The 13,086-nt window shown below is 40.5% G+C and overlaps 1 pseudogene; it reads right to left on the bottom strand.

The window, feature by feature from the left end:
- Nucleotides 1-9,603: 9,603 nt before the first annotated feature.
- LOC129015734 (myotubularin-related protein 2-like) lies at nt 9,604-12,002 on the bottom strand (annotated as a pseudogene).
- Between the last annotated feature and the right edge of the window lie 1,084 nt (nt 12,003-13,086).

Here is a 13,086-nt window from a genome sequence, read left to right as displayed (position 1 = left end):
GCCTTCACATGCACTTCCATGAGCAGAGGCCCCTTACTGGACTTGGCCCCAGTGGACAGACAGGAAACTGCCAGCCATGCTGTCCACCCAAACCAACTTTGGCTGCCTGGCTACTGGCAACCGCATTCTCTCCATCTCCTGGCTGAAGAACCACAAGAGTTCCAAGTAAAGCATCATATCAGGACATTGAAGTGGGCCTGGAAGTTGATGGCAGTGTGGCCTGCATGTGGAAGGTGGGACCTGTCCTTGGCTCACCCACCATTCCACCTGGAGCTGTGGCAACAGCAGTAGAGCCTGGTCATGGAGTGTGGTGCCATCAGATTGCTGTCACTTCACCTCTGTGATGGAGAACAAGTGCAGCAGCCTTCAGCAGACATGCATGCTGGACAGCTGGGTGAGGGCTGCGGCCCATGGGCAGGGGGCAGGATGGTGGGCAGCCTCTGAGCTCAATGTGTTCTTCTGAACATCCCATTCAAACCACAGGGCCTCTGGCCAACCAGACGCCACAAGGTGGAGTTCCACTGCAAAGTGTACAGCAACTTAGTACGTGGAGGTGAACAGCAGCAAGGTGGGTGTCAATGGCATGCCCTGTGTCACCATGCTCAGAGGCGATGGTGCTGCTTGCCAGGAGCATGGGGATGGTAATCCTGGCACTCCACTTTACTGAACTCTACCATCATTATGGAAGTTTTGGAATAGCTTATGAAAGACAGAATCATGTCATCAGCCAGGAGACAAAATCCTCTACAGTCAGCAGTTTTCCTGCATATGAACTTGGTGCTGGTTCTACTTAGAATCTGCTATGAACGAGTGTCTAAAATGAGAGGCAGTTTTTCCTAAAGTAAGATTGTATGAGTCACTTGATAAAACTGGGAAGCACTCCTGTGAGTATTCTCCTTCATAATTCATGCAAAAATATTTGCTTCTGTCTTTGCAACTTAATGTTCTCTAAATTCCTACAATGAGTAAAAACCTCATTGGTAAGCTTATAATCAATTTCATATATTTAACAATTTGGATTTTATCTGAAGATCCATTATAAAATATGAAACAAAATCTGTTCGATTTATACTACATGTAAAATAGAAAAATTAGGATAGACTTTTCTGGACACATAGAATTAGTTTGCTTTATATTTTGTATATGAGTTCTAAGCCAACTTTTATTTATTAAAATAAAAATAATGCTAAAATATATTTTATTTTATTGTATGGAGTTTAAATGGATACAATTGATAATGTAATAATATTAGCTAAATGAACATTCATGCCTACTTTTTTCAGTTTTTAAAAAGTTTAAGAACTTTTTTTCAGTTTAAAATTACATTTGTTTAAGTATACTCCTAAATATTTCTTTCTTTTTCATACAAATACAAATGGAATTGTTTTCTTAATTTTATTTTCAGGTTTATCATTATTAGTACATAAATGTAAAACTGAACTTTGTATATTGATTTTGTATCTTATGACCTTGCTGAACTCATTTATTAGTGTTAGTGGGTTTCAATTACTTTCTTATAAACTTTTATATTCAAGTTTATGTCTTCTGCAATGATAGACAATTCTAACCTCTTATTTTCCCACATGGATGATTTTGTTTATTTTTCATATATAATTTCATGGGATGTTAACATTTTTGTCTTCTTCTCAAATGTCAAGACACAACAACCAGTATTTTATTATTATGGGGTTAGCCATGAGTTTTTCACTGATGCCCTTTAATAGACCTAGAAGGTTTGCTTGTACTCCTCCTTTCTAGGGAGATTAATTGTGAATAAATATTGGATTGGTCAAACGCTCTATGTGTCTGTTGCAGGGATCTTTCTGTTACTTTGCTTTATCTATTACTTTGTGTAATGCATTGATTGATTATTAGATAAGTCAACATTGCGTTTGTGAAATAATACCACTTGGTCTTAGTGTACAATTATTTTGATATGTTCTTGATTCATTTCATTCTTTTTTTTGAGAATTTCTGTATGTATTTATCAGGGAAATTCATCCATATTCATATTTACCTGTGATGCTTTTGTCTGGCTTTAGTATGAGGGTAATACTGACCTCACAGAAAAAAATCAGGTAGTGTTCCCAATAACTGTCTTGTATTTTCTGGAAAGGTTTGTGATGAGTTGGCATTAATTTTTCACTAAATTTTTAGTAGAATTTACCAGTTAAGCCATGTGACTCTGGGCTTCTCTTTTTGTGATATTTTTAATTAAGTAAATCTCTTTACTTGTTATACGTGTATTCATATATTCTGTTTCTTCTTGGATTTACTTTTATAATTGGTACCTATTGAGGTCTTTATTTCTAAATTTTAGTATTTCATGTTTTTAGGTTTTCTAGATAGTTGACATGGAAAATGCAGGAAGTTAAATGTAGGAGAATGTTTAATGTAGGAGAATGAGGCTATGGTGTCATCAATAATGACTTGAAGTTTCCTCTATTGTCAAGAATGATATGATCATAACTGTCATGGTTAAATTTATTATATAAGCCAAATATGAAGGCAGAAGGAAAGGGACATCCATCACTCAATCACAAACCAGTGTACTCATTGAAGCCTTTGAGAAGAGTCCTCAAAAATTTCCAGGAGAAATCCTTTCCTGGAATCACCATTAGAGAGAAACTGGCTAAACAGACAGGCATTCCAGAGTCCAAAATTTACATTTGGTTTCAGAACCAAAGACCTCAGCTCCCAGGCCACAGCAGAAGGCGGCTTGTGAATTCCCTGGCACCAGGTCCTAGACCAAGACCTCATCTGACTGTTTGGCTGGAACAAAACATGTGCACTTCCCCAGGCAAGTCCCATCCTCTTCCTGCCTCCTATTCTTTCACCAGCCACCTGTCATTTGTACCAGCTCTTCCTCCATCTCCCACATCCTGTGAATCTTTGGATCCCTCTGCAGGCTGCATGAGCCAGGCACCAAGGGTCATGTTGCTCACACCACTCTGGCTGTGCAGATGGGAGAGATCTCCCAACCTCTCTGGCACTTAGGAGTCATGTGTCAATGGTACCAACTCTAGGAGTAGGGGATTTCCCATACACAGACTTGTTTCTGGCCTCTGTGTGAGGGAAAATATCAGGATGACAAGAAAAATGAGAAACTGGCCTGGAAGTTCTGCCTTAAAGGCACAGTCTCAGCATGGTTATCCTTAGCCACAATTTAAGGATCTGGGTCAACAAGACACATCCCACCTTCAGCATTGATGGGGCTTGGGCAAGCAGTCCCAGGATGTCATGATTCAATGGGAACCTGGAGCAGGAGCACTTTAGCAGCCTGTGTACACTGAGTCTCCCCTGTGACACAAGCAAAGAAGGAGCCATCCCATCTGCTGAAGCAACCAAACCAGCCATCGGCATGATCTCCTACCAACCTCAGAGTTTCAGGAAAAGGCACAATCTCTTCTGAATGCAGATCCACAGGAGGAGGACCCTCCACGGTCTGAATCACCACTCAGTGAGAAAGAATTTCAGGCTCTGCTTAACAGGCTGCAGAGCTCACCAGGGGATCAGCTTTAGCAGGCAGGCATCCTTCTCATCACTGCCATCCAGGACTCCTTTCCTTGGACACAAACAGTAAAATGCCAAGAAGAAGGGACTAGGAACACATTGTGGTCAGAAGCAAGGCTGATGCAAGAAGCAGCAGCAACCACTTGGAAATCCGAAGGGAGCATTTTGCCTCTCTCCTGTGGGCATCCCTCAACTTCTGTCCTCACTTCCTAAACTCAGTGATGATTTCTGAGTTCCATCCTGCTTCTGGAGACTGCATGAGTTCCAGGCAGTGAAGAGCTTCACTGAATCCTGATGCAGCAAAGCATTCTCGTGACAAACATGACCTCTTCCCTTTGACCATCAGCTCCGGGGCCATCTGGACAGTGCACAAACTAGAAACCCACTAGGTGGAGGAGAGTAGCTCTAACGGGGACACATCCCCACTTCTTTCCCTTCTAGCAAGTTTGAAAGGCAACCGTAAATGCAGGTGGATATGTAGAAAATGAGGGCATGCTACAACTTCTCATCACATGAGTTTTTGACTAGGAGTTTTTAATCCTAGCTCTGAGAGCTGTAAATGGGAAATGAAAGTTTTTCCACTAAGCATCTATCAATGACTGATTGCATAAGCTTATCTCCATCATACTAAGTTGTCTTCACTGAGAATTTTCCCACTGAACAAATAAACATAGAGATAGTGACAGGTAGGCTGGGCATGTTGGCTAATACCAGTTATCTCAACATTTTGCGAGGCTAAAGCGGGCAGGTCAGTTGAGGCCAGGATGGTGAAACTCTGTCTCTACTAAAAACACAAAAAACAGCTGATGACGCATGCCTGTAATTCCAGCTACTCGAGTGGCTGATGCATGAGAATCTCTTGAACTCAGGAGGCAGAGGCTGCAGTGTGCTGAGATTTTGCAGCTGTACCCCAGCTTGGGCAACAAAGCAAGAATCTGTCTCAAAAATTAAAAAAAAAAAAAGTGTGCGAGAAATGGTTAAAAAAAAACACTATGTAAAATCATTGAACAAAGTGTAAGGATGTTAATCTTCCCACATTGTTAGAACTTTTATATATATTTACATGCATATCTACACACGAAGCTGATCTCCTTACATGTTAAATCAGTTACATGTTCAATGAAAAAAAAAGGAATTATTTTCTATGTTTTAACACTGAAGAGGGGTGCACATGGTCCAGGCATGTCCTGTTGGAGTTGAATGGGGCCTGTTCTGGGAAAGGGGAAAAGGCAGAGTGAGGCCCTGGTGCACTTAGGTGGGATAAGATGGGACCATAGAGAGGTAGTCAGGGCCTGGGCCCAGCAACACTGAGGCTCACGGGGGCTTCTGGAGGAGAGGAAAACAGTCCAGAGTGCTGACGGCTAAACCACCCTGTAACAGCAAAGATCTGGCAAGATCGTGCTGCATCTCAGCATCCCTGCCAGCCAGACCTAACTAGACCCTGTATTAAAGACACCTGGGGTGGACAGGTGTGAGCTTCCAGGCTGCAAAGAGCCCCAGAAGGAGGTCTGCCCTGGGGCAAGGGTCCAGACCATTATGGCCAAGTTGATTTTAAAGAGCCCTATCTCCTCTGTTCTCAGAGGCTCAGGCTGGTGGAGAACAGATACAAATTGAACTGGGCATATAGCCAGTAATGGGATTGCTGGGTCAAATGTTATTTCTGGTTCTAAATCCTTGAGGAATCGCCACACTGTGTTCTACAATGGCTGAAGTAATTTACACTCCCACCAACAGTGTAAAAGCATTCCTATTTCTCCACATCCTTGCCAGCATCTGTTGTTTCCTGACTTTTTAATGATTGCCATTCAAACTGCCGTGAGATGATATCTCACTGTGGTTTCGATTTGCATTTCTCTAATGACCAGTGATGATGAGCTTTTTTTCATATGTTTGTTGGACGCATAAATGTCTTCTTTTGAGAAGCATCTGTTTATATCATTTGCCCACTTTTTGATAGGGTTTGTTTTTTTCTTGTAAATTTGTTTAAGTTCCTTGTAGATTCTGGATATTAGACCTTTGTCAGATGGATAGATTGCGAAAATGTTCTTTCATTCTGTAGGTTGCCTGTTCACTCTGATGATAATTTCTTTTGCTGTGCAGAAGCTCTTTAATCATTCTACTATAAAGACACATGCATACATATGTCTTTGCAGCACTATTTACAATAACAAAAACTTGGAATCTACCGAAATGCTCATCAATGATAGACTAGATAAAGAAAATGTGGCACACATATACCATGTTACTATGCAGGCATAAAAAAGAATGAGTCCATGTCCTTTGTAGGGACATGGATGAAGCTGGAAACCATCATTCTCAGCAAACTAACACGGGAACAGAAAACCAAACACTGCATGTTCTCACTCATAAGTGGGAGCTGAACAATGATAACACATGGACATAGGGAGGGGAATATCGTACACTGGTGCCTGTCGGGGGAGTGGATGGGGGAAAGGGGAAGGAGACCATTAGGACAAATACTAATGAAGGTGGGGCTTAAAATCTAGATGATGGGTTGGTAGGTGCAGCAAACCACTATGGCAAGTGTATACCTGTGTAACAGACCTTCACGTTCTGCAAATGTATCCCAGAACCTAAAGTAAAATTTTAAAAAATGCAGATGCTAGTTGCTAAAACATAATAATAATAATAAAGAAATAAGAAACAGTTTAAAAAAATTGAACCGAAGTCTTCCTGAAAAGACAAGGTTCCATGGGGTTTGCCGCTCCTCTACCTACAACTAGAACCAGCCAGCCACCTCTCTTTCCTCCCTAGGCCAAGAACCTCTCTTCAGGGCTCTTGGCAAACCCCTCCTCCCTGCTGCCTCCCCACCGCGCTACACTTGCCAGGAATGCCGGAGATCTGGTACCTGATCATTTTGCATAGCAGGTGGGGGAGCAAGCAGGACAAGGGCTGCAGTGTGTCCTGTACAAGGGGGAGCATTCGAGGGCCCAGGCTGCAGACAAGCTCGGCTGGTAGCAGATGGCAACTGTGTGCCCCTGCCAGGCCACTCCGCCTCCTGGAGCAGCAGCTCCTACTGCCGCCTCCGTTTCTTGAGCACAGAATGAATGTATGAATGCCGGTTAGGGGACAAAGGGTGGGGACGATGGCGACCTCTGGTACATCTGACCATCTGGTCTAGGCAGCAGCCAGCGCTGCCCGCGTCGCCGCCAGCGGCCCCATGAGCCTGGCGTTTCTGTTGCCCCTTCTCCCAGCAGCTCGCCTCCTTGTTTTCACAATCGGGCGCCCAGCTCCTCAAAGACGCAGGACCAGCTCAGATCTCGGGTCCTGCACCTGGCAGGCGAGCAAGCAAGGAGGCCGGGAGAAAAGTTGTCTGTCGCTCCAGAAGGAACAGGACTTCCGCACTCCAGGAAGGAGTCAGGCGCCCAGTGGGGACTGCAGGCGCAGAGGACCGCAGCAGGGGCAGCAGCAGCAGCAGCAGGAAGAGGAGGGACCCCAGAGTGGCGGTGTCCTGCCGGGCGCTGGAGGCCGTGAGGGGTGTCTCTTGGGCCGGGGCGCCCTCGGAGACTCCCAAGCCAGCGCTTCAGCTGCCCCAACCCGCACTGCCCGGTGTGTCCCGTATCACAGCAGTGGCTTCTCTGGAGGTGGCACTGTCTGCCCCCTTGAGCATTCCCTAACGCAGTCATGATTGAAAATCCCTGCTCACCACGGGTGCACAGTCACAGTTGTAAACTGTCGTTATCTAGGAGGATTCTTCCCTAATAGTACATCTATGTTTTATATAGGAGTTTATTGGTTAATGTTTCTCTCATTTTTGTTTTGCAATTTGGTATTACTGTGTTTCTTTTTTAGGGTAGGTTCCTTGACATTCGTGTATTGTGTTTGGTTTTACCTATGTATTGTGATTTTGGATGTAAATCTGCATCTGTATGTGTACACCTTAAGTCAATGCGGGGTTTAATTAAAATATGAATCAGCCATAACTATCACCAATAAAAGCATGTATGTTTGTTTGCCTCTATAAATATATTCCATTTGTTCACAACTTATCTTGCATATTTCTTTGTTGGCTGTTGTGGAAAGTTGTTTTATCTTGTTCAGGAGAGTAGTCATGTAAATAGTCTTAATTTATCCATGTGTTTATTGATGAATCCATATAATGTTTATGTGAGGAAAATACTTTTGTAATTTGAAGGTAATATTCTGAAAAGTTTATAAGTCTATATCTCTTTTATGTTTCACTTTACCATATTTTTAATTGTAATAAAAACACATAACAAAATTTGTGATTCTATACCTTTGTAATTGCATAATTTAGTAGTATTACATATATCCGCATTGTTATGCAACAGGCTTCCAGAGCTTTTCCATTGTAAAACTAAAACTTAATACCCATTAAACAACAACTGCCCATTTTACCTTCTCCTAAGCCCCAGACACACACCTTCTACTTTCTGTTTCTATGATTGGACTACTTAAGATATCTCATAGGTGGAATCATGCACTCACTGTCACTTTGTTTCCTGGCATATTTCACTTAACATCATGTCCTAAACATTTATAGTTATTGTAGCATGTGATAAGATTTCCTTTTTAAATAATTTTTCATTGTATATCACATGATAAAATATATATTATATGATAAAATACATATCATAAAATACATATATCATATTTTCTTTACTTATCTATCAAGGGACATTTAAGTAGCTTCTACCTTTTGTATTTTGAGAGTAATTCTGTTATAAACATGGGTGTGCAAATGTTTCTTTCAGGTCCTGCTTTGCACATTTAGATAGATATCCAGAAATTCTGAGAAACCCCTGTAATATTTTTTATAATGGCTGCATTATTATTATTATTTTTACCATCAGTGCACAAGTGTCCCAATTTTTCTACATCCTTGAAAACATTTGTTATTTTTTCTTGTTTGATAGTGGCCATCCTAATGAGTATGAGGTAATATCTCATTAGGATTTTGCTTTTATTTCTCTAAAGATTCGTGATTTTGAGCATCTCTTCAAATTCTTCTTGGGAATTTGTATATGCGCTTTGTAGAAACATCTATTGAGAGTTTTGCCCATTTTTAAATTGGGTTATTCACTTTTTTGTTGAGTTTAAAAGTTGTTTATACATTCTGGATATTAACTTCTACCAAATATATTATTTGCAATATTTTTTCTCATTTCTTAGTAGGCTTTTTTTTTTTTTTTTTAAGTTTGAAAGTCAGTTGGAATTTCTTTTAATTAAAAGACCAAGGGACAGAAGCTCCTTTGTTACAGTACATTACATATGGCTCTCATATAGAATAAAATGGATATCAAAGTCAAATGTTTCTACCAGCACCAAACTCTTACTTGTAGCAGGTAAACAGTGAAGCAAGATTTCTTTTACTGGCTTTGCAATTGTAATGCATCTTTTATATGTAATATGTTCTTCAGTAGACTTAATCATTCGGTGGAATTATAGGATTTGCAAAGAAAAAATGTAATGTAAAATTTGAGCTTAGTACTTCTCACCATAATCTATTTATACAAACTTCAGAAAAAGTGTCAATCATAGTAAGATTTTAAAATACTTCTTAAAAACTTGCCGATTAGCTTCTGTGTGTTCAGAAAACACAAACCAAGTGAAATACACTGTTTGTGTATTATTAAAAATAATGCACTGTTTGTGTAATTATTAAAAAAAATTAGTTTTTAAAATATCTTCCATGATGTTTCTGGTAATTGGGCTAATCTGAAGGGCATGGAATTCTTTGAACCCCTGTATGGCTACTTTCTCCCCTTCATCTTCCCCCAAGCACATCCATAAGGCCTCTAATTTTGGATCAACTTGCTAATACCTGTTAAGTATGTCAATAATGACAGCAACAATTTTCAACTACTACTACACAATAATATCTTCAACACTGCCTTTCACTATGTGAAGAATATGGAAGCTGAAAAGTGATCAAGGTAAATCAATTACCGCAAAAAAGAAAAACCTAGAATGGAGAAAAGGTATCAGATAATTTTGATCTGTCATGACTTCAAGGCCCAATGGTTTGAAAACTGATGTTCCTCTGCACAGTGAGCACAGAGTATATTTCTAAATGGTTTTATTTTAATGTTATCTGATGCCAAAATTTGTAATAGCATCTGCCTTTTAATGGAAACTTGTTCACACTGTGGATCCAGGATTGAAGTATTTTAATATTCTTTGGATACTTAAAAGATTAGTGCCATAATCATGTAATTACATATGGAGTTATTTCACTTAAGCCACCTGCACTGCTACAGTTCTAAATTCATCCTAGAGAGATTTAAAATAAACAAAGTGACTGAACTTTCTCTCATAGATGGGTTCTAGATTCGGAAGACTTTCTACTCATAGTGCTGCCAGTGTAATGAAGAGTGTGTAGCAATGATGCCCCTGATCTTACAATCCTTTATACAACCGTTTGGACAGGAGTGACACATTGTGCAGGAGAGCTGGCTATCTCTGAGGATGACGATGATCTGTTAAAATCACTCTCTGTAGTTCCTCTACTTTTTTCTGAAGCTCTGCTTGTTTAGCAAGAAGTTTTTTATATCTGTCGTGAATAGGTTCCTGTGGTTTCATCCGTGGATTCCACCTTATGTAATATCCCACCCAGAGCTCTAGGTGGCAAATGCTGGCTATTGGATAAAGGACATGACTGGAATATCTCCCATAGAGAGGATTAGTGAAGTCTTCCAGTTGGCTATTTATGTAAGACCACAGGGACACAGTCCTTTTAGGAAGATTCTCTTTTCCTCTTTGTTGTTCACTGTTACAGAGGAATGTTCTGAAGAAGCAGCTGTGGAGGTGATCCAAAATAGTAATGAGAAAATACTCATTGAATTTAAATGTGGTAGGAAACTGTCTTGTCATCTGCAGACACGGTCAATAAATTGAAGAAAAACAGGTGATCTGTCTGCATCTGCATGACTCTCATCTCCATGGCCAACTCTTACTTGAAATCCATGTCCAAAGCTTAGCCATTCTTTCTCCACAAGGACTTTAAATCCTCGGATGGTTCGATAGTATCCACCCAACATGAGCATGGTAAAGGAAGTGAGCTGAGCTGTGTGATCCCAGCCATCACTGCAATGCACTACCACAGGCATCTTCCCTGACTCTACCTTGTCAGCAATCCTAAGAGCCCCTGCAAGCATAAGCTTAATATGTTCTAGCCAATGAGTAGATTCCGTGTTAGACAACCAGTGAGTTTCCTCAATGTTGGTGTACACAATTGCCTTAAGTTTTTGTAATGATTCTCTCATAACACGAATATTGTGGATATCCAGAAAAACTAGTTCAGCATTTTGATAGGCATCTTCACTTTCATAACCTCCACCTTATTGGCAACAGCATTAACACTTGGCTGGGCATCAAATATAAAGACTTTGTGAGATTGGGCATTGGAATCCATGAAAGCTTGAAGGTATTTTTCATCTTTGTTTCGCTTTCCACTCACTCCAACCATGGGCTGGCTACACCCAGTGATTGTGGCTTGACTTTCAGGATGAATCCATGATAAAACTGGGATATGTCCTTTTGATCTGAAGAATGTCACTCTCTTTAATTCTTCATCAGGAATATTTGCTGGCACAACCAGGAGGGCAGGGTATGTATCACAAAGTTCATATCGTTCATTTATCTTTGTTATTCTCCAGCTTTCATTTGGAATTCCCTGCCTTCTATACTCCAAAATCGTATATATATAGCTTCCACCCATTTTCAGGGAATACTTCTTTGTATTCAAAAGCAAAAATGGCAGGTTATTAGAGACAGGAAATGCGTATTTCATTAGATTCTCAAATATGGATATTCTTGTTTGCTCCTCAGGTTTATGAGCATATCGTACATTCCTAATATCCTTACACACAGTTTCTAGTCCATAAAAATTTTCACCTCGACTAGAAGCACCACAAATTTTTTCTACTCTACTTATTACACCAAGAGAAGCATCTAAAAAAATTGGGGGATCCTGTTCCATGGTTTTGAAATATAACCTATGATTTGTGCCAGTCAGAATTCCTCGTACAACACCAGTGAATGGACATGTATAAGTTACATCTTTGGCCATGTCTTTAATATTTTCTCCTTGAAGCAAGGGTGGTTCTTCCATTTCTGCTAACTTGTTAGGCTCCCTCAGGACCCTAAAATCAGGAGAAAACTTGTTGGCAGAAGTTGAAATGGAATCTGATGATACAACAGAAGCTGATTTTGTATGCGCTGAATTCTCTGAATGAGAAGTGGAGGCAATTACAATTTTTGAGATGTTTTATCTTCCCTTCTGATGATCTTCAAATGTCAGTGGCTCTTAACATAATGCTTTCTGGTCATCTGTATCCAGGTTATCTCCTTCCCTTGGGCATAATCCAAGCTTTACTGGTTCAGGTGATAGCCTCCTGGAATTACTTCTTCATAATACAGTTGACCCTGGACAAAGAGTCCACACTGGGAGGCCAAGCCGCCGCCTGCTGGGAGCCAAGACTCTGGCGGCTTGGGCTCTTCTCCATGGCATGGCAGGGGAAGCAGAGGTAAAGGCTGAAGCGGTCTTCCAGGCTGCAGGGCGGGAGAAGTGGAGGGCGGAGTGCTCCGGGCAGGGGCCGCAGTCCTTCTTTTTTTTTATTTTTTTATTTTTGAAACAAAGTTTTGCTCTTGTTGCCTAGGCTGGAGTGCAATGGCAACAGCTCGGCTCACTGCAATCTCTGCCTCCTGGGTTCAAGTGATTTTCCTGCCTCAGCCTCCCATGTAACTGTGATTACAGGCATCCACCACCACGCTCAGCTACTTTTTGTATTTTTGGTAGAAACGGGGTTTCACCATGATGGCCAGGCTGGTCTCGAACTCCTAACCTCAGATGATCCACCCACCTCAGCCTCCCAAAGTTCTGGGATTACAGGCGTGAGCCACCACATCAGGCCCTTAGGTGGCATTTGATGTAGTCTCATTTCTCTATTTTTTTTTCTTGTTACTTCTGCTTTTAATGTCATATTAAAAAAAATTACAAAGACAAATGTCGTGATTGTTTACCCTATATTTTATTTTAAGAGTTGTATAGCCATCTTACATACATCTAAGTGTTTGATTTGTTGAAGATATTTTTGTATATGGTGCAAGTGAAAAGTCCAATTTCATTTTCGTCCATTTTGATATTCAGTTTTATAACACTATCTATCTGTTAAAGAGTCTGTTCTTTCCCCGTTGCTCAGTCATGGCAACTTGACTGAAGTATTTGATGATATTCATGAGGGTTTATGTCTGGGTTCTCTATTCTGTTCCATGAGCTATTTGTCTTTCTGTTTGTATCTCTATAGCTTTGTAATCTGTTTTGCAATCAGGAAGTGTGATACCTCTAACTTTGTTCTTCTCTAAAGTGATTTTGGCTACTCATTGTCCTTTGAGATTCCATGTGAATTTTATGACTTAAAATAACATTTCTGCAAAAATGTAACATTTGGATTTTGAAAGAAAATACTTTGAATTTGTGCTTCACTGTGAGTAGTATTGACATCTTAATAATATTAAATTTTCTGACCCTTGAACATGAGGTCAAGAGTGTGATGTTTTAAGTTTCATTTATTTCTTGATTCGTCTGTT

The sequence above is a fragment of the Pongo pygmaeus genome, chromosome 18 (assembly GCF_028885625.2).
Source record: "Pongo pygmaeus isolate AG05252 chromosome 18, NHGRI_mPonPyg2-v2.0_pri, whole genome shotgun sequence".
Taxonomy (NCBI): domain Eukaryota; kingdom Metazoa; phylum Chordata; class Mammalia; order Primates; family Hominidae; genus Pongo; species Pongo pygmaeus.
The sequence above is the reverse complement of the archived record's forward strand: the minus strand, read 5'-3'. Positions and strand labels throughout refer to the sequence as shown.